The sequence below is a fragment of the Dendrobates tinctorius genome, unplaced genomic scaffold (genome assembly GCF_039654945.1).
Source record: "Dendrobates tinctorius isolate UK_male_01 unplaced genomic scaffold, ASM3965494v1 ptg000040l, whole genome shotgun sequence".
Classification (NCBI taxonomy): Eukaryota; Metazoa; Chordata; class Amphibia; order Anura; family Dendrobatidae; genus Dendrobates; species Dendrobates tinctorius.
In genome coordinates this window covers 27,980,540-28,005,195 of record NW_027361708.1, presented here as the reverse complement: position 1 = coordinate 28,005,195, position 24,656 = coordinate 27,980,540, and the positions used below count along the sequence as shown (strand labels likewise).

Below are 24,656 nucleotides of genomic sequence, written 5' to 3'. Positions count from 1 at the left end.
GACAAGATCTACCAGAATACAAGAAAGATATATATCTTTGTACCGTGTTAGCCAGGAGATAGAAAAATATTTAGAATTGAGAGTCCTCAGTGGTTGATACCTATCTACTGCATTATTTCTGTGCTGTGTTGTGTATAAATATGTGATTCTTCAGATTTTGTATTAGTCAATGCCTGATGAAGAGACCTGAGCAGTCGGGAAAGCTTGCAATGTGTCACCATCTTTTCAGTTAGCCATTTAAAGGTATCAACCACTGAGAACTCTCAATCCTAAATATTTTTCTACTAGAATATAATGAATCAGTCGTCAGAGATAAGGAATCATCTCTATCATTATGGAATCCAGAAGGTTGGTTTATATTAGATCGTACATTATTATCACTTACAAAGTTGTGATCTTCTTTTCAATATCTCTGCTCTTCTGTATTATTATTTTATGTAATCCTGTGACGTCCATCCTATAGTACAAGGAAACACATCAATGTATAGATTAGGTAAGGGTTTAACTACAAGTTATGGTAACACTAGCAATTGATGCGAACTATTAAAAAAGATGTTCCCACTTATTCATCCCCAATCCACAGTATAGGGCATAAGCTGCTGATTGCTGGGGGTCCGTCCGCCGGACCCTCCATCCCTGAGATGCCCCTGTAGGATGGAGCTGAGGTGGCACATGCGCACCACACACTGTAAAATGAGGAGAAAGACTCTTACCTGCGATTTACACCTTCAGCTGAAAAGCAAACAACAGTTTACAATTAGATTTATTGAAGTCGTTAATAACAGTCAGTTGCAGCGGACGACTTATTTTTGGGCCGTATTCACAAGTCATTGTTTTTCTCATCTGCACAAAACCAAACTAATTTTCATCAGTGCGCTATGTCCGATTTTTATCCTTTTTTAGTCCATGTGTCCATTTTTACCATCAGTATGTCATTTCTCTTGTATGCAATTTCCCAAGTTTCTCCTAGTATTTGGTCAATGGCTGAGTGTGATCCACAATTCTCCCCACTGCTGACATATTACTAGCGCCATAGAATATAAGGGGCAGTGAAAAATACTGAGAGCACACCTGATACATAAACAGCCAAGTGACTGAGCCCTTCCTGTACAAAGTCATTGTACAGAGATTTCCTTACAATCAGATCTGATCTGGCATCCAGGTTTCGGCTATAAGCCGGGATCACAAATGCGAGAAACACGGCCGAGTCTCGCATGTTAATACCTGGCACTACCGACGGCACTCAGGAGTGGAGTGTGCGACTGCATGTATTGCTATGCAGCCACACTCTGCACTTCGAGTGGCGGTGGTAGTGCCGGGTACTAACGTGCGAGACTCGGCCAAGTTTCTCACATGTGTGATCCTGGCCGTACAGTCAACTACTGGAGTGCAGGGGTGTTACATCAATAGCGGGGGACCACACGGCCGTGAGTCCTGAGGAGTGCTGGCTCTGTTCCCCATCACCCCAACTGTCATCATAATTTTACCATCGGCTTCTTGTTCCACCCTTCGCCTGCCCCTGTGTGTCTGAGGCTCAGCAGGCGCCATTACGTCACTGGATCGCGCCTGCTGTAGAAAGCCTCAGTCCCCACCCTGCACATACCGGAGCAGTGGGCATGGAGAGGTATAAATGCTATAAATGCTTGTGAGAATGTGAATACTTACATGGGATGTTAATCACTGCAGGCTGTAAAAGTAAAACAGAGAAGTATAAAAAGTCCATGAAATATTCCAGCTTCTTACATTGTCCTGTACATAACATACTCATAGGCTTCCATTACACTGGATAATGAACAGACTACATTATCACACAAGATAGATTTATTAATACTAGCGCAGTCTATGAGCAGAGCGTCAGTCCGTGCCCCATGCAGCATTCATACAGTCCATAAACAGCACGCCTGGTATGTGACCCGGCATCTGCTGACAACTCCGGGTGGCATCAGACTTTATTTTCCACTTTTCCAAGTCTAAGATATGTGGAATATATTTCTACATTAGTTGTGTATTATGACTCTCTGTCGCTGCGCCCATTATGTACATATTTATTTGGGTTTAAAAATGAGGGCAAACTGCTATAGCTGCATTACTACATCTGCTCTAAAGGGACCCTATCAGGCCCCCCATGCCCTCCAATCCAGCAGCATTGAGCTATGGGTGATTAAACTCTATGCCTAACCAGCCCTGTGTATAATTCAGTTAACTCCTTCAGCTCCCAAGCCTGTTTTCACCATTACAATTCTGACCGCTGTCAGGGCAGTCTCACACGTCCAGATAATTCTGGTACCGGAAAAAACGTTCCAGGAGCTATCCGTGTCTGTGTGGATACGTGGTACATCCGTGTAGCGCACGTGTGGCAACCATGTGCCGCACGTGTGCCGCATCAGGACCACACGGATGGCCGCCGGGGAAGAAGCGCTACAGTAAGCGCTGTTCCCTGGCAGCTGGTGCTGAACGCGGCTGTCATTCTTCTCTCCTGCTCTGCTGGCAATAGCGAGCAGGAGAGAAGAATGAATGAAAACCCGACGCTGGGGGCTGCTATTCTCAGGCTGGTAAGGGGCCATTGATCTTGGCCCCCCAGCCTAAAAAGAGCAGCCTGCAGCTGCCCAGAAATGTCTATTACATGCTCCTATTCTGGAGCTTTGTCGGGTTCTTCCCTGTAGTGATGGCAAGTGGGGTTAATAAGGGGTTAATGCCACCTTGCTATTGTAAGGTGACATTAAACCCGGCTTAGTAATGGAGAGTTGTCAATAAGACACCTATCCATTACTAATCCTAGAGTTATTGAAGGGTTAATTAACACACACACTAAGAAGAAAGTGAACACTTCATTTTATTCCACTTTTTGTTCTCAAGTATGATAATAACGCATTGTTCTTTTTTTTTTTTTTAGTTTTCACTAAAGGGGTTAAACTAGTGGGACATTTTTATAGAGCGGGTCGTTCCGGACGCGCCGATAGCAAATGCATGTGCTTTTTATTTATTTTTTTAATAAAAATATTTATTTATGGGTTTAATATATATATTTGTTTTCAAATTATTTTGTTCTTTTATATATATATATTATATATTTTTACAAAAAAATTCACTTTTTCTACTTTGTCTTACTATGGGACTTTCACTTTTTGCAGTCTGATCACTTGTAAAGCATGGGGATGCAGGAGCTTTGCCATGCTTTACAAACTCTCAGCGCTGCACTGGCAGACCAACTTGCTGCACCAAGCTCTGAGCTTGAAGTGGCTAGTTTGCTAGCTCTGGTGACCTGATATCGTCATGATGACATCAGATCACCATGGCAACGGGGCGCTGATCAAAGAGCAGAGGAGGCTCCCTCTCTCTGCATGCCTGCTAAATACTGTGATCGATATAGGGTATAGTGGGATAAAGTGCTTGGAGCGGTGCGATCACTGATCCTGCACTGAGTGCCGGGTGTCAGCTGTCAGAATCAGCTATGGTGCGCTCACAGCCGCTGTTCTCAGAAGACCGCCATGACTTATCCATCCGTCAAAGGTCGGTAAGTACCAGCCAACCATGTCATATGGATACTTCCAATGTTGGGAAGGGGTTAAATAAATGCTTTAAAAAATCATGTGTAACCTCCACTTTTGCTATACTATTGAGGGCTTTGATTAGTCGGTGGGGCGTTAGTTCCCCAGGCTACTCAGCCATCTTTCCATGTCATCACACCCCTATGGGCTTGATAACATAATTTGCATGAGCCGCCACATTGCCGGTCTTCCGGTCATGCACAGTGTGCGTCTCTGAAGCCAGGAAGCGTACACTGCCGGAATGATCGGCGTCTGTGCGCAGATTTGCATCAGCTGGTGATGGGATCGGCTTATGCACATTATGTTATATTAAGGCTTAAGCGCAGGGAGCCGCTCGTCATGGCACATGCGCAAGTCGATGATCAACGCTGCATAAGCGCTGCTCTACTATAAACTGCGCAAGCTCGGGATTTTTCAAAGTGGATTTGAGTGACGTCAGCGCAACTCCGGGAGCATCATTCAGATTGCGTGGGCGGCGACAACCATGACTGAATAAAATGAAGCACACCCCTATGACTAATTGAGCAGGTACAATCTAACCATATAAAGTGCTTTTCGGACATCATTACAGCGCCGTTTTTAATGAAAAAACATGTTAGTGACACATATTGCATTACTAATAATGCACTGGGGACAGTTTACATGCGAAAAAGGACATGACAGGTTCACTTTAAAAGGAAAAAAAATTCAAATCAACCCCCTTTCCTCCAGTTAATATTAAAGGAAGAAAAAATACAAAATACACATACTGTATTTGGTATCAACCTGTCCAGAAAAGTCCAATCTATGGAAATATAAAATTAATTGACCCAATCTATAGAAACTGCAAAGCATAAAAAAAATCAAAATGCCAAAATTGCAAGTTTTTGTTTGCTACAACTCCACCAAAAAATACATAACAGCAATCAAAGCACCATAACTACCCCAAAATATTATCAATATAAACATCAGGTCACCAGGCAAAAAAACAAGCCCTTGCCCAGCTCCATCGACCAAAAAACAACAATGTAACGGATATTCAAAAATGACGACTCAAGTGAATTTTTGCTCTTTTGCGAATATAGGAATTTTTTTTCAACACTTAAAAAAAAAAAAAAAAAAAGCGATTTTGCTATCGTTGTAATCATACCAATCTGATTGGTCCAGGCATTGCCTGTGCATGAAGAACAGACATCAGACATTCATTATTATATACACATATAGAGACAGCGTTACAGTCACTAATCTGAATTACATGACTTTTCTTATTTGGAACTTACATAGATTGGTCTCTCATTTTTGCTCGCCATTTCTCTAGTAGAAATAATCGCACAATCCTGAATAGGACAAATAGATAAGTTTCCTTATAAATAGACTAATCTCCAATGCCAATTTTATCAATGGTAAATATTGCTGTAACTAATTAACAAATATAAGGTTTTCTGTTTAAAAATGTACGGGGCATGAGAATTGGGAAATAGGGGAAACTTATTACAAGAAATCAGAAACTTATATAGCTAGGAAATGGGAAATAATAAGGTCAGGGCAGGAGCATAAGACACGCATACTCACTCTCCTCGTCTACTGTAGCCCTCAAAGGAGTTCCGGGAGAGCGGTTGCCCATAGCGCCGACCTTGTGAGGTCACAGCATTCTAGAATGTCCTTGCAGCCAATGAGAGGACAGTATAATCCTGTATAATAAAGTATTGGAGCATTTATAAATATATGTAAATAATTTGATACAGCAAATTATAGAAAACAACACCCCGCTCCCCCACACACACATGAACACATATCCGAAGACGCATCTTATAATCTTTTTTATATTGTTATTATACTTATACACCATATAAGTGTAGGGATACAGAATTTTATAACATCTCATTCTAAATTCCTAGGCAGTAATGTGGAGATTGTCTTTTTCTACAAGATTTTGGAGGTGTCTGTGGGGATTTTTGCCCCTTCATTCACAATAGCATTTGTGACAGTAGACACTGATGCTGGATGGGTGGTCCCGGCTAGCAATCTCCATTCTTGTTCATCCCAAAGGTGTTGGATGGGGTTGAAGTCAGGGCTCTGTCCGGCCTTAGCGGCTGCCGGTCCCTCACTGCTCCTTTACATGACGCTGCTCCTCTGTCCTGGAATTATTCACTGCACACTCAATTCAGTTCAAGCAAAAGGGCTGATTTTTATATATTTACATAGGAATAAGTCAGGTATTCAAAAGGAAGAAATTGCTTCTTGATTGGGACAAGGGATTGATGTTTCTATTCAAAGAATCTTTCTCAAATATGTCGCAGGGTATTCCAGAAGCCAGCGTTAGGCCGGGATCACACATGCGAGAAACTCGGACGAGTCTCGTATCGTAATACCCGGCACTGCCTGCGGCAATCGGGAGCGGAGCGTGCGACTGCATAGAAATACAAACAGCTGCACGCTCTGCTCCTGAGGGCCGGGTATTAAGATGTGACACTCGTCCGAGTATCTCCCATGTGTGATCCCGGCCTTCTATAGGCTGTCCTGTACGGACGGTGCGCAGCGTCATGTGTCAATGCACACCACATACTATATACACACACAAGCCACATACGGTAATATATACACACACCACATACTACAGTATATACACACACAAGCCACATACTACAGTATATACACACAAGCCACATACTATATACACACACCACATACTATATACACACACAAGTCACATACTATATACACACAAGCCACATACTATATACACACACAAGCCACATACTATATACACGCACCACATACTATATACAGACACAAGTCACATACTATATACACGCACCACATACTATATACACACACAAGCCACATACTACAGTATATACACACAAGCCACATACTATATACACACACAAGCCGCATACTATATACACACAAGCCACATACTATATATACACACAAGCCACATAATATATACACACAAGCCACATAATATATACACACACCACATACTATATACACACACAAGCCGCATACTATATACACACACAAGCCGCATACTATATACACACACAAGCCACATACTATATACACGCACCACATACTATATACACACCACACCATACTATATATACACACAAGCCACATACTATATACACACCACACCATACTATATTCACACAAGCCACATACTATATACACACCACACCATACTATATATACACACAAGCCACATAATATATACACACACCACATACTATATACACACACAAGCCACATACTATATACACACAAGCCACATACTATATACACACCACACCATACTATATATACACACAAGCCACATAATATATACACACCACATATTATATACACACAAGCCACATACTATATACACACACAAGCCACATACTATATACACACCACACCATACTATATTCACACAAGCCACATACTATATACACACCACACCATACTATATATACACACAAGCCACATAATATATACACACACCACATACTATATACACACACAAGCCGCATACTATATACACACACAAGCCGCATACTATATACACACACAAGCCACATACTATATGCACACCACACCATACTATATTCACACAAGCCACATACTATATACACACACAAGCCACATACTATATACACACCACACCATACTATATTCACACAAGCCACATACTATATACACACAAGCCGCATACTATATACACACACAAGCCACATACTATATACACACCACACCATACTATATTCACACAAGCCACACACTATATACACACAGAAGCCACATACTATATACGCACCACACCATACTATATTCACACAAGCCACATACTATATACACACAAGCCACATACTATATACACACACCACACCATACTATATACACACACAAGCCACATAATATATACACACCACATATTATATACACACAAGCCACACACTATATACACACACAAGCCACATACTATATACACAAGCCACATAATATATACACACACCACATACTATATACACACAAGCCACATACTATATACACACACAAGCCGCATACTATATACACACTCAAGCCACATGCTATATACACACACAAGCCGCATACTATATACACACACAAGCCACATACTATATACACACACAAGCCACATACTATATACACACAAGCTACATACTATATACACACACACAAGCCACATACTATATACACACGCAACATACTATATACACACACAAGCCACATACTATATACACACACACAAGCCACATACTATATACACACCACACCATACTATATATACACACAAGCCACATAATATATACACACACACAAGCCACATAATATATACACACACCACATACTATATACACACACAAGCCACATAATATATACACACACCACATACTATATACACACACAAGCTACATACTATATATACACACAAGCCACATACTATATACACACACAAGCCACATATTATATACACACAGAAGCCACATACTATATACACACCACACCATACTATATACACACAAGCCACATACTATATACACACAAGCCACATACTATATACACACCACACCATACTATATACACACACAAGCCACATAATATATACACACCACATATTAAACACACACACAAGCCATACACTATATACACACACAAGTCACATAATATATACACACCACACCATACTATATATACACACAAGCCACATAATATATACACACACCAAATACTATATACACACAAGCCACATATATACACACACAAGCCGCATACTATATACACACACAAGCGGCATACTATATACACACACAAGCCACATACTATATACACATACAAGCCACATACTATATACACACATCACATACTATATACACACACAAGCCACATACGGTAATATATACACACCACATACTACAGTATATACACACACAAGCCACATACTATACACACACACAAGCCACATACTATATACACCCACAAGCCACATACGGTAATATATACACACCACACACTATATACACACACAAGCCACATAATATATACACACACCAGCCACATACTATATACACACATCACATACTATATACACACACAAGCCACATACTATATACACACACCAGCCACATACTATATACACACACCACATACTATATACACACACACAAGCCACACACTATATACACACACAAGCCACATACTATATATACACACAAGCCACATACTATATACACACCACACCATACTATATACAAACAAGCCACATACTATATACACACACAAGCCACATAATATATACACAGACACAAGCAAGACACTATATACACACACAAGCCACATACTATATACACACAGAAGCCACATACTATATACACACAAGCCACATACTATATACACACACAAGCCACATACTATATACACACAAGCCACATACTATATACACACAAGCCACATACTATATACACACACAAGCCACATACTACATACACACCACACCATACTATATACACACACAAGCCACATAATATATACACACACAAGCCGCATACTATATACACACACAAGCCGCATACTATATACACACACAAGCCACACACTATATACACACAAGCCACATACTATATACACACCACACCATACTATATATACACACAAGCCACATACTATATACACACACAAGCCGCATACTATATACACACACAAGCCGCATACTATATACACACACAAGCCGCATATTATATACACACACAAGCCACACACTATATACACACAAGCCACATACTATATACACACCACACCATACTATATATACACACAAGCCACATACTATATACACACACAAGCCGCATACTATATACACACACAAGCCGCATACTATATACACACACAAGCCGCATACTATATACACACACAAGCCGCATACTATATAAACACACAAGCCACATACTATATACACACACAAGCCGCATACTATATACACACACAAGCCACATACTATATACACACACAAGCCACATACTATATACACACACCACATACTATATACACACATACAAGCCACATACTATATACACACACAAGCCACATACTATATACACACACAAGCCACATACTATATACACACCACACCATACTATATTCACACAAGCCTCATACTATATAAACACAAGCCACATACTATATACACACCACACCATACTATAAACACACAAGCCACATAATATATACACACACCACATACTATATACACACACACAAGCCACATACTATATACACACACAATCCACATACTATATACACACAGAAGCCACATACTATATACACACCACACCATACTATATTCACACAAGCCACATACTATATACACACCACACCATACTATATATACACACAAGCCACATAATATATACACACACCGCATACTATATACACACACACAAGCCACATACTATATACACACACAAGCCACATACTATATACACACAGAAGCCACATACTATATACACACCACACCATACTATATTCACACAAGCCACATACTATATACACACAAGCCACATAATATATACACACCACATATTATATACACACACAAGCCACACACTATATACACACACAAGCCACATACTATATACACACCACACCATACTATATATACACACAAGCCACATAATATATACACACACCACATACTATATACACACATGCCACATACTATATACACACACAAGCCGCATACTATATACACACACAAGCCGCATACTATATACACACACAAGCCACATGCTATATACACACACAAGCCACATACTATATACACACAAGCTACATACTATATACACACACAAGCCACATACTATATACACACGCAACATACTATATACACACACAAGCCACATACTATATACACACAAGCTACATACTATATACACACGCACAAGCCACATACTATATACACACGCAACATACTATATACACACACAAGCCACATACTATATACACACCACACCATACTATATATACACACAAGCCACATACTATATACACACACACAAGCCACATAATATATACACACACCACATACTATATACACACACAAGCCACATAATATATACACACACCACATACTATATACACACACACACAAGCCACACACTATATACACACACAAGCCACATATTATATACACACAGAAGCCACATACTATATACACACCACACCATACTATATACACACAAGCCACATACTATATACACACAAGTCACATACTATATACACACCACACCATACTATATACACACAAGCCACATAATATATACACACCACATATTAACATATTATACACACACACAAGCCACACACTATATACACACACAAGCCACATAAAATATACACACCACACCATACTATACATACACACAAGCCACATAATATATACACACACCAAATACTATATACACACAAGCCACATATATACACACACAAGCCGCATACTATATACACACACAAGCCGCATACTATATACACACACAAGCCACATACTATATACACACACAAGCCGCAAACTATATACACACACAAGCCACATACTATATACACACACAAGCCACATAATATATACACCCAAGCTACATACTATATACACACACACAAGCCACATACTATATACACACACAAGCCACATATTATATACACACCACACCATACTATATATACACACAAGCCACATTATACACACACCACATACTATATACACACACACAAGCCACATACTATATACACAGACAAGCCACATACTATATACACACACAAGCCGCATACTATATACACACACAAGCCACATACTATATACACACACAAGCCACATAATATATACACACAAGCCACATACTATATACACACAAAAGCCACATACTATATACACACACTAGCCACATACTATATACACACAAGCCACATACTGTATTAACACACAAGCCACATACTATATATACACACAAGCCACATAATATATACACACACCACATACTATATTCACACACAAGCCACATACTAAATACACACACAAGCCGCATACGGTAATATATACACACACCACAGTATATACACACACATGCCACATACTATATACACACACAAGCCACATACTGTATTGACACACAAGCCACATACGGTAATATATACACACACCACATACTACAGTATATAAACACACAAGCCGCATACTATATAAACACACAAGCCACATACTATATACACACACAAGCCGCATACGGTAATATATACACACACCACATACTACAGTATATAAACACACAAGCCGCATACTATATACACACACAAGCCACATACTATATACACACACAAGCCACATACTATATACACACGCAACATACTATATACACACACAAGCCACATACTATATACACACACCACATACTATATACACACATACAAGCCACATACTATATACACACACAAGCCACATACTATATACACACACAAGCCACATACTATATACACACCACACCATACTATATTCACACAAGCCTCATACTATATAAACACAAGCCACATACTATATACACACCACACCATACTATAAACACACAAGCCACATAATATATACACACACCACATACTATATACACACACACAAGCCACATACTATATACACACACAATCCACATACTATATACACACAGAAGCCACATACTATATACACACCACACCATACTATATTCACACAAGCCACATACTATATACACACCACACCATACTATATATACACACAAGCCACATAATATATACACACACCGCATACTATATACACACACACAAGCCACATACTATATACACACACAAGCCACATACTATATACACACAGAAGCCACATACTATATACACACCACACCATACTATATTCACACAAGCCACATACTATATACACACAAGCCACATAATATATACACACCACATATTATATACACACACAAGCCACACACTATATACACACACAAGCCACATACTATATACACACCACACCATACTATATATACACACAAGCCACATAATATATACACACACCACATACTATATACACACATGCCACATACTATATACACACACAAGCCGCATACTATATACACACACAAGCCGCATACTATATACACACACAAGCCACATGCTATATACACACACAAGCCACATACTATATACACACAAGCTACATACTATATACACACACAAGCCACATACTATATACACACGCAACATACTATATACACACACAAGCCACATACTATATACACACAAGCTACATACTATATACACACGCACAAGCCACATACTATATACACACGCAACATACTATATACACACACAAGCCACATACTATATACACACCACACCATACTATATATACACACAAGCCACATACTATATACACACACACAAGCCACATAATATATACACACACCACATACTATATACACACACAAGCCACATAATATATACACACACCACATACTATATACACACACACACAAGCCACACACTATATACACACACAAGCCACATATTATATACACACAGAAGCCACATACTATATACACACCACACCATACTATATACACACAAGCCACATACTATATACACACAAGTCACATACTATATACACACCACACCATACTATATACACACAAGCCACATAATATATACACACCACATATTAACATATTATACACACACACAAGCCACACACTATATACACACACAAGCCACATAAAATATACACACCACACCATACTATACATACACACAAGCCACATAATATATACACACACCAAATACTATATACACACAAGCCACATATATACACACACAAGCCGCATACTATATACACACACAAGCCGCATACTATATACACACACAAGCCACATACTATATACACACACAAGCCGCAAACTATATACACACACAAGCCACATACTATATACACACACAAGCCACATAATATATACACCCAAGCTACATACTATATACACACACACAAGCCACATACTATATACACACACAAGCCACATATTATATACACACCACACCATACTATATATACACACAAGCCACATTATACACACACCACATACTATATACACACACACACACAAGCCACATACTATATACACAGACAAGCCACATACTATATACACACACAAGCCGCATACTATATACACACACAAGCCACATACTATATACACACACAAGCCACATACTATATACACACAAGCCACATACTATATACACACAAAAGCCACATACTATATACACACACTAGCCACATACTATATACACACAAGCCACATACTGTATTAACACACAAGCCACATACTATATTCACACACAAGCCACATACTAAATACACACACAAGCCGCATACGGTAATATATACACACACCACAGTATATACACACACATGCCACATACTATATACACACACAAGCCACATACTGTATTGACACACAAGCCACATACGGTAATATATACACACACCACATACTACAGTATATAAACACACAAGCCGCATACTATATAAACACACAAGCCACATACTATATACACACACAAGCCGCATACGGTAATATATACACACACCACAGTATATACACACACATGCCACATACTATATACACACACAAGCCGCATACGGTAATATATACACACACCACAGTATATACACACACATGCCACATACTATATACACACACAAGCCACATACTGTATTGACACACAAGCCACATACGGTAATATATACACACACCACATACTACAGTATATAAACACACAAGCCGCATACTATATAAACACACAAGCCACATACTATATACACACACAAGCCACATACGGTAATATATACACACACCACATACTACAGTATATAAACACACAAGCCACATACTATATACACACACAAGCCACATACGGTAATATATACACACAGCACATACTACAGTATATACACACACAACCCACATACTATATACACACACAAGCCACATACAGTAATATTTACACACACAAGCCACATACGGTAATATATACACATACCACAGTATAAACACACAAACCACATACTATATACACACACAAGCCACATACTGTATTGACACACAAGCCACATACTATATACACACAAGTCACATACTATATACACACACAAGCCACATACGGTAATATATACACATACCACAGTATAAACACACAAACCACATACTATATACACACACAAGCCACATACTGTATTGACACACAAGCCACATACTATATACACACAAGTCACATACTATATACACACACAAGCCACATATGGTAATATATACACATACCACAGTTTAAACACACAAGCCACATATTATATACACACACAAGCCACATAATGTATTGACACACAAGCCACATACTATATACACACACAAGCCACATACGGTAATATATACACACACCACATGCTACAGTATATACACACACAAGCCACATACGGTAATATATACACATACCACAGTATAAACACACAAACCACATACTATATACACACACAAGCCACATACTGTATTGACACACAAGCCACATACTATATACACACAAGCCACATACTATATACACACACAAGCCACATATGGTAATATATACACATACCACAGTTTAAACACACAAGCCACATACTATATACACACACAAGCCACATAATGTATTGACACACAAGCCACATACTATATACACACACAAGCCACATAATATATACACACACCACATACTATATACACACACAAGCCACATACTATATACACACAAGCCACATACTATGTACACACACAAGCCACATACTATATACACACACCACATACTTGACTTATGGATATGGGACGGACCCCCACTCCATCTTAAAACCACCATAACTACAGTAAACCAAGGCACTAGAATAAATACACAACACATTATTTTGGTTGTCAAAATGGCCACAGCTTTATTTAAATCACAGGATTAAAACAATAGGAGTCAGGTGAAGTGCTAGTACATTGGGATTCGCAAGTACTGTGATATCCCCAGCTGTCTGACATACAGAACCAGGACAGACAGCCATAAAGGGGCGGCATGCACTGGCTTGCCATTCAAGCAGAGCAAGTAAACTTTCAGGGCACCAATGACCCTATTATCCTCACTCCTGTGCCTAACCACTGTGCCCGCCCCTGATTGACGTTACCATTACAACGTCCTTGAGGCTGGCCACCAAAGCCGAGCCTGTTCACCACCATGAGGTTTTACATCCTCTATTAGTTAAAATGAGTCCACCTTAACTTGTCTGCAACTTCCACCTGACTCCTAAACCGCCACCAGAGAGGCCATTTGACACCTTAAATGGACTCGACCCCCATCAACCATGCCTAATAAAGCCATCATCCATTTCTACATGCTATGGAAAGACTATGCACACAAGTAATAAAAAAAAATAAAATTAATCTGTCGGAGCTCTGGAATTTTATCAATGACATGCTACCAAGTTATGATCGATAATACGGTAACTACAGCAAAATAACAGTTGCTAAACATCCTGCAATGAGGATTCCATAATGGGGAATGTGGAAAGTAAACCATAATTAAGGTCATAGCTACAATCTGAATACCTGTATAATGACATCTGTCATGCCTCAAAAAACTATCATAGTGCATTCATTGTAGCCAGCTCTAATAATTCACCAATTCACAGATTTTAGTTCTAGAAACCACCATTATTTACAGTACCTGTGCAGTAAAATTTCTTAAACCCACTTACTATCACTACCCGAAAAGTGATGAACATAGCAATGGAAAGAAATTATAAATAGGGAGTAATTAAAAACTATACACAATATAACATCAACATTATAAGTAGTAATTTAAATAAACCTCAAGCAGAAAAAGCCTACAAAGGCATTATTAATAACCCTGCCACGCCATTGTTAATTGTTTTTCATGCGCTTGATAATATTTACTGTTGACCTCTCCAACTGGGTCAAAGGCATTGGGAATAGGCATATTGCCCTTCGTGCTAATGCACTTGATTATTTTACCTTTAGCCGCTCCCACTGGCTCAAGGGCACCGGAAGTAGGCATACTGCCCTTTGTATTAATGCACTTGATTATGCCCTTAGCCACTCCCACCAGCTCAAGGGCATTAGGAATAGGCATATTGCCCTTTGTGTTAATGCACTAGCTTATACCCTTAGCCGCTCCCACCAGCTCAAGGGCATCGGGAGTAGGCATACTGCCCTTTGTGATAATGCACTTGATTACTTTACCCTTAGTCACTCCCATTGACTCAAGGGCACACAGATTAGGTACATTGCTCTTCAGTTTCATGCACTAGATAACTGCATTGTCCAGACGACAACCTTGAAAGAAACATGGAAAGAAACATGGTTTGGTCAATATAAACAGTCAAAACCGTGCCTCGGCATTCTCAAGTCACATGAAAAAAGAGAGTGGGTCCATGAAGCTATAGATTGTATTGAAAAGCAAGCCTACCTTGTTCTCGTCTCCCCTCCAGCCGCTGTTCCTGGCTCATAGGAGCCAATTTATTCTGTAGGAATGCAAAATATGATTGCCATGACCCCAGGGACTTTACCCTAACAGGATCCTATAAAATATAAATGCTTCTGGAGACCAGGGGGCCATACCATGATGGTCACCCTGCCATACCAGGGGGCCATACCCGAGATGGATACCCCCTCCATTCCATAATAAATGCCATATTTGGAGGCCAAAAAGAACTGCATATCATCCCAAAAACACCACACCAACAATAAAATTTGGAGATGGGAACATCTTGGTGTGGGGCTACTGCGGCCACTCACAAAGATGGTCACACGCTGTACCTTATCTTCACCCGACTCTGTTCCCTCACTAATCTCAATAACTCACCCCCCCCCTGTCTAACCACAACCTACTGACATTCTCCTCCCTCTCCTCTCCTACTGCACAACCCCCGCTCCATAAAATTGCTCACCCTCACTGGAATCTCAAACACCTCAATTTACAATCACTCTCTGAATCCCTTCTCTCTCTTACAGACATAGCTTCCCTTCATGACACAGATGCTGCTGCCACCTTTTATAACACCACAATAACAGCAACGCTTGATTCAGCTGCGCCCCTCACGAAGAGCAAAACTCGATCAATCAACAGGCAGCCCTGGCTCACCAGCCTGACCAAAGAACTGAGACCGGTTTCCAAGGCCACTGAGTGGAGATGGAAGAGAACACATTCTACTGAGCACTTCAACGCATACAAGCAGTCCCTCGCCAGCTTTAAGTCCACACTCTCTGCCGCAAAACAAACTTACTTTGCATCTCTCATATCCTCCATGTCTCACAACCCTAAACAGCTCTTCAGCACTTTTAATTCTCTACTTCGTCCCACAGCACCTCCTCCCCCTCCTCTCATTTCTGCCAAAACTTTGCCTCCTTCTTTAAGCAGAAGATCGACACGATCAGACAAAACTTTGGCCCGCAGTCCTCAATGCCCCTCTTAGCCACTCAGCCCTGTTCTGCAAAAGCCAGCTTCTCCACCATGACAGAAGATCAGCTCTCCACCCTTCTGTCAAGATCACACCTCACCACTTGTGCCCTCGACCCACTCCCATCTCACCTCATCCCTAACTTGGCCAGTCCTCATCCCATCTCTAACACACCTTTTCAACCTTTCACTTACAAATAGTGTCTTTCCCTCATCCTTCAAACATGCCTCAAGCACACCAATCCTCAAAAAGCCCTCCCTTGACCAATCCTCTGTGTCTAACTATCGCCCAATATCTCTTCTCCCTTACGCCTCAAAACTACTGGAACAGCATGTATATCTTGAACTGTCCTCCCACCTCTCCTCCTGTTCCCTCTTTGACAGGTTACAATCTGGCTTCCGACCGCATCACTCAACTGAAACTGCCCTAACTAAAGTCACTACCGACTTACTAACCACCAAGAGCAAGCGACACTACTCTGTCCTCCTTCTCCTGGACCTGTCCTCTGCCTTCGACACCGTAGACCATTCCCTCCTGCTACAGACTCTCTCATCTCTTGGCATCACAGACCTGGCCCTATCCTTGATCTCATCATTCCTAATGGACCGAACATTTAGTGTCTCCCTCTCACACACCACCTCCTCACCTCGCCCCCTGTCTGTCGGTGTTCCCCAAGGCTCTGTCCTAGGACCCCTACTCTTCTCCATCTATACCTTCGGCTTGGGACAGCTCATAGAATCCCACGGTTTGCAGTATCACCTCTATGCCGATGACACGCAGATCTACCTATCTGGACCCGACCTCGCCTCCTTACTGACTGAAATCCCACAATGTCTGTCTGCTATCTCAGCCTTCTTCTCTGCTCGCTTTCTCAAACTGAACATGGACAAAACAGAATTCATCATCTTTCCCCATCTCACTCTACCCCTCCACCAGACCTATCCATCAATGTCAATGGCTGCTCTTTCCCCAGTCCCATACGCTCGGTGCCTTGGGGTGATCCTCGACTCTGCGCTCTTTCAAACCACATATCCAAGCCCTCGCCTCCTCCTGCCGCCTCAAACTCAAAAATATTTCCCGGATCTGCTCATTCCTCAACCATGAAACCACAAAAACACTAGTGCATGCTCTTATCATCTCTCACCTTGACTACTGCAACCTCCTACTCTCTGGCCTCCCCTCTAGCACTCTGGCTCCGCTCCAGTCCATCCTACACTCTGCTGCCCGACTAATCCACCTGTCTCCCCGCTATTCCCCAGCCTCCCCCCTATGCCAGGCCCTTCACTGACTTCCTATCGCACAGAGGCTCCAATTCAAAACCCTAACCATGACATACAAAGCCATCCACACCCTGTCTCCTCCATACATCTGTGGCATGGTCTCTAGATACCTACCCGCACACAACCTTCGATCATCTCAAGATCTCCTTCTCTACTCCCCCTTATCTCTTCTTCCCACAACCGCATACAAGACTTCTCCCGTGCTTCCCCCATACTCTGGAACTCCCTGCCGCAACACATCAGACTCTCACCATCAACGGAAACCTTCAAGAAGAACCTGAAGACCCACCTGTTCCGACAAGCCTACATCCTGCTATGATCCTCGGTCTACTGAATCACAGAAAGACTTGCTCTACCCTCTCCTACTGTATCCTCACCCACCCCTGTAGACTGTGAGCCCTTGCGGGCAGGGTCCTCTCTCCTTATGTACTTGTACTTGTGTGTCCCTTGTCTTACACATGTTTACTATACTTGTCTATATTTCCCCTTTTCACATGTAAAGCGCCATGGAATAAATGGCGCTATATAAATGCATAATAATAATAATACATAGTCATGCCTGTTTGTCACCAATGAAATTGCTTCAGAATCTAAAGTATTTCTCCCAAAAAATTATTGCAATTACATATTTTGTTATACACATGTTTATTTCCTTTGTGGATATTGTAACAACACAAAAGCAGAGAACAATGTCAAATAGGACATACTGTAACTTCACATAAAACCCCAAAAATAGGCAGGACAAAATTTGCACCTTTTTAAAAATGTGGGTAAACAACTTTGTATCACGCTTGTGATGCTCATTCAAACTCATGTGTGGAAAGTAGCAAGTATGGACAGTATGAAAATCCCACCTGAAACCTGATAAAAAGGGGAGAAGTTCACCCAGTCTTTGCATTGTGTGTCTGTGTGTGCCATAGCAAAAGGAAAGCATAAAGAAGAGAACTGTCTGAAGATGTGAGAACCAAAATTGTTGAAAAATATCAACAATCTCAAGGTTACAAGTCCATCTCCAAAGATCTTGATGTTCCTTTGTCCACATTGCATAACATAATCAAGAAACTTACAATTCATGGCAATGTAGCTCATCTCCCTGGATGTGGACGGCAAAGAAAAATTGATGAAAGGTTGCAACGCAGGATAGTCAAGATTGTGCATAATCAGCCCCAATCAAGTTGCAAAGAAATTCAAGCTATCCTGCAGGCTCAGGGTGCATAAGTGTCAGAGCAACTTATCCATCGACACTTGAATAAAATGAAATGCTGAGGCAGGAGACCCAGGAGGATCCAACTGCTGACACAGAAACATAAAAAATTCTAGATTGCAGTTTGCCAAAATGTATATGAGTAAGTAAAAATTAATCTGGGAAATTGTCTTGTGGATAGATGAGACCAAAATAAAGTTTTTTGATAAAGCACATAATTCTATTGTTTACCAAAATTGAAATGAGACCTACAAAGAAAAAACACAGTATCTACAGTCAAATATGGAGGTTTAAAGATGTTTTGGGGTTGTTTTGCTGCCTCTGGCACTGGGACCTTTGTGCGCAAAACATCATGAAATCTGATTATTATCAAAGGATTTTGGGTCGCAAATCAGTACCCAGTGTGAGAAAGCTGGGTTTGAGTCCTAGATCATAGGTCTCACAGAGGAACAATAACCCCAAACATATTTCAAGAAGCACCCATAAATACATGGAAATAAACCACTGGAGATGTCTGAAGTGGCCAGCAATGAGTACGGATCGAAATGACTTTGACTCCTGTGGAGAGATCTTAAAATTGTTGTTAGGAGAAGGCACCCTTCAAATATGAAAGACCTGGACCAGATTTCAAAAGAATAGTGGTCCAATATTTCAGTTGAAAGTTGTAGGAAGCTTGTTGAAAGTTATTGGAAGCGATTGATTGCAGTTATTTATTCCAAGGGGTGTGTAATTAAGTTGAGGGTGACAACAATTTTGTTCAACCTATTTTTGTGGTTTTGTGTGAAATTATGTCTAATTTGCCATTTTTTTCTATTTTTTTCATGTTGTTCCAAAATACATCTCTATATATAAAACTGAATTTTTGTGTGTAGCACCAACCAATCACAAAGCATCTTTCATTTCACCAGAGCTGTTCAAAAGAAGCTGAGCTGTGATTGGTTGCTATGAGCAACAGTTTTCCTTGCAACCAATCACTAAGCATCTCTCATTTCACCTGAGCTGGTTAAAAGAAGCTGAGCTGAGATTGGTTGCTATGAGCAAGTTTTCCCACTTGACAACACCTCAGCAGACACTGACATGGTGGGAGAAATCAAGTATCCCCGGGAATATAAGCCCCCCAGCCATTGTCTGCCCCAGAGGCGTATCTAGGCTTTCTGGCACCCGGGGCAAGAATTCGGTTCGGCGCCCCCCCCCTGCCAAGTACATATGCGACTTGCACACTTAGCCATGTACCTGCGAGCTGCTCTTCCTAATGCTCTCAATGTTCAGTAAAAAACTGAGAGAAGCAGGAAGAGAAGCTCGTTGTCACAGGACCATACCTATGAAAATCGCATATGAGTGAAGTGTCCGTGTGATGACTGCTGGAACCTGCAGAGCTGAATCCTGACATTGAAGCTTCTGAATTCTCACAACGAATGCACTGCACACTTCTAGGATTCTCCCTTGCCGATGTACAGTCATGTCAGTACAAGCATGTGATTTATATACTTCTGGCCACATTCCGACTAGACGTGCCCGGCCTCGCTCTGTTCATTTTCATTGAGTGAGGCCACACATGTCTAGTCAGCATGTGACCGCATGTATGTAAATTACCGGCACGAGAGAATCCTAACAGCGTTCAGTGAGCACTGTGAGAATTCAGAAGTCTGCAGTCACATAGAATGACTGCAGACTCAGCGCAAACCTGGACAACCCCTTTAATGTTCCTAACAAATAAAAACATGAGAATTAGTCAGTGTCACAAATAAGATTTACATCCAGGTACCTTATAGATGACATCGTCTCTGCAGTCAGTCATCTTTTCTTCTAGACCCCATGATGAGTTTTCTCATCCACAGCCATCTCTACAGACTTCCATCTTCTCCGGTCTTCTGCAGCAAATCTCCACACGATCCCCTTAAAGATAGAAGTGTCATTATAATGCTCCTAAATAAAAATATCTGCAATATACTGTCGCCTCACACTATTCCCCTCCCTCCTCATACTGTCTCCTCTAGCATCCCACCTGTTCACCATACTGTCTCCTCATATATTTACCCCCTCACTCTCTATACTGTCTGCTCACACATATCCCTGACTCCCCATTCTGTGTCCACTTACATTAACCCATTCGCTCCCCATACTGTCTGCACCAATCCCCCATACTGTTTCCTCATACATACTCTTTTTGTGTCCTCAAATCTCCCCACACATTAAATCCCCCCATCCCCAATACCCCACACACATTAAGTACCCCCCATCCCCACTCCAAATCCCCCCACACATTAAATAACCCCCCATCCCCACTCCAAATCCCCCCACACATTAACCCAATCCCCACTCATTAACCCCCATCAGCACTCCAAATACCCCCACCCCCACTCCAAATACCCCCACACATTAACCCCAACCCCACTCATTAATGCCCCCACACATTAACCCCCATCCTCATTCATTAACCCCCGCACACATTAACCCAATCCCCACTCATTAACCCCATCACCACTCCAAATCCCCCACACATTAAATAACCATCTCCACTCCAAATACCCCCACACATTAACCCCCATCCCCATTCATTAACCCCCACACACATTAATCCCCATCCCCACTCATTAACCCCCATCCCCACATTAACCCCCATCCCCACTCATTAACTCCCATCCCCACATTAACCCCCATCCCCACTCATTAACGCCCCCACACATTAACCCCCATCCCCATTCATTAACCCCCATCCCCACTCATTAACTCCCATCCCCACTCATTAACGCCCCCACACATTAACCCCATCCCCATTCATTAACCCCCGCACACATTAACCCAATCCCCACTCATTAACCCCCATCACATTAAATAACCCCCCATCTCCACTCCAAATCCCCTCACACATTAACCCCATGGCATCCCCACTCATTAACCCCCACACACATTAACACCCATCCCCACTCTAAACACCCCCACTCATTAACTCCCCCTCATCCCCCATCTTCGGTGGTTCTTCAGCTCCACAGAGGAGCACACTTACCACCAGCGTTTGCTCTGGGCGCCGGGGAGTGACGTCAGCAGCGTGATCACATGACCTGATCACGCTGCTGGTGTCGCTCTGGCCCGGCGGTCAGAGCTTCATTTGTACTGGCATCTGTATAGACGCCAGTACAATTGTTCCCGGACCCTGGGAGCCGGCACGCGCTCCTTCTCTGCGCCGGCTGTCAGCTTGACAGCTGACACAGAGAACCGCCGACTCTCAGGCCGGGGGGGCGGCAGAACGCAGCCGCCAAGGAGGACACTGTTGACCGCTGCATTAGGCGGCCCGACTGCGCCCCCCTGCTGGCTGCGCCCGGGGCAATTGCCCCGGCTGCCCCCCCCTAGATACGCCCCCCAGAAAGGAGCAGAGAGCACAACAGAAATGAATCCCCCTCCCTGCCCATATCCCCATCACAAATCCTCCGTCCCATAGGCACATCTTCCCTATTAAAGGGATCATTGGTATGGAAGTCAGAGCAAATCCATCCAGCGCTTCGGTTTTGACCCCAGGCCTCTCTTAAAGGGATCTCCGGTATGGAAGTCAGGGCAATTGCCTTCAAATGCTCTGGTGCTGACCCCAGGCTCTCTTAAAGGGATTTCCTGTATGGAAGTTAGGGCAAATCCCTCAGCCCACTGATTCTGACCCCAAGGTTCTATTAAAGGGATCATTGGTATGCAAGTCAGGGCAAATCCACTCAGTGCTCTGGTTCTGATCCCAGGCTCTCTTAATAGGATCCCCGGTATGGAAGATAGGGCAAATCCACTCAGCACTCTGGTTCTGACCCAAGGCCCCTCCTAAAGGGATCCCCGTTATGGAAGTGAGGGCAAATCCGTTCAGCGCTTTGGTCAGTACCAGGCCTCTCTTAAAGGGATCACCAATAAGGAAGTTAGGGCAAATCCCTCAGTGCTCTGATTCTGACCCCAGGCTTCTATTAAAGGGATCATTGGTAGTGTTGAGCGATACCATCCGATATCGTGAAATATCGGATCGGATTGGATCGGACCGATACCCAAAAAGTATCGGATATCCCCGATTTTGATACAGGAAACCAATGCAAGTCAATGGGACAGAAATATCGGAA

At 41.8% G+C, this 24,656-nt stretch overlaps 1 long non-coding RNA gene across 1 annotated transcript; it reads right to left on the bottom strand.

Moving 5' to 3' along the window:
* Positions 1-385: 385 nt before the first annotated feature.
* LOC141088757 (uncharacterized) lies at positions 386-5,220 on the bottom strand. Its single transcript, XR_012232051.1, has 5 exons — positions 5,100-5,220; positions 4,808-4,864; positions 1,666-1,687; positions 714-732; positions 386-457 (listed from the first exon to the last, which is right to left on the bottom strand). It is a non-coding gene; the product is annotated as an uncharacterized lncRNA (long non-coding RNA).
* Between the last annotated feature and the right edge of the window lie 19,436 nt (positions 5,221-24,656).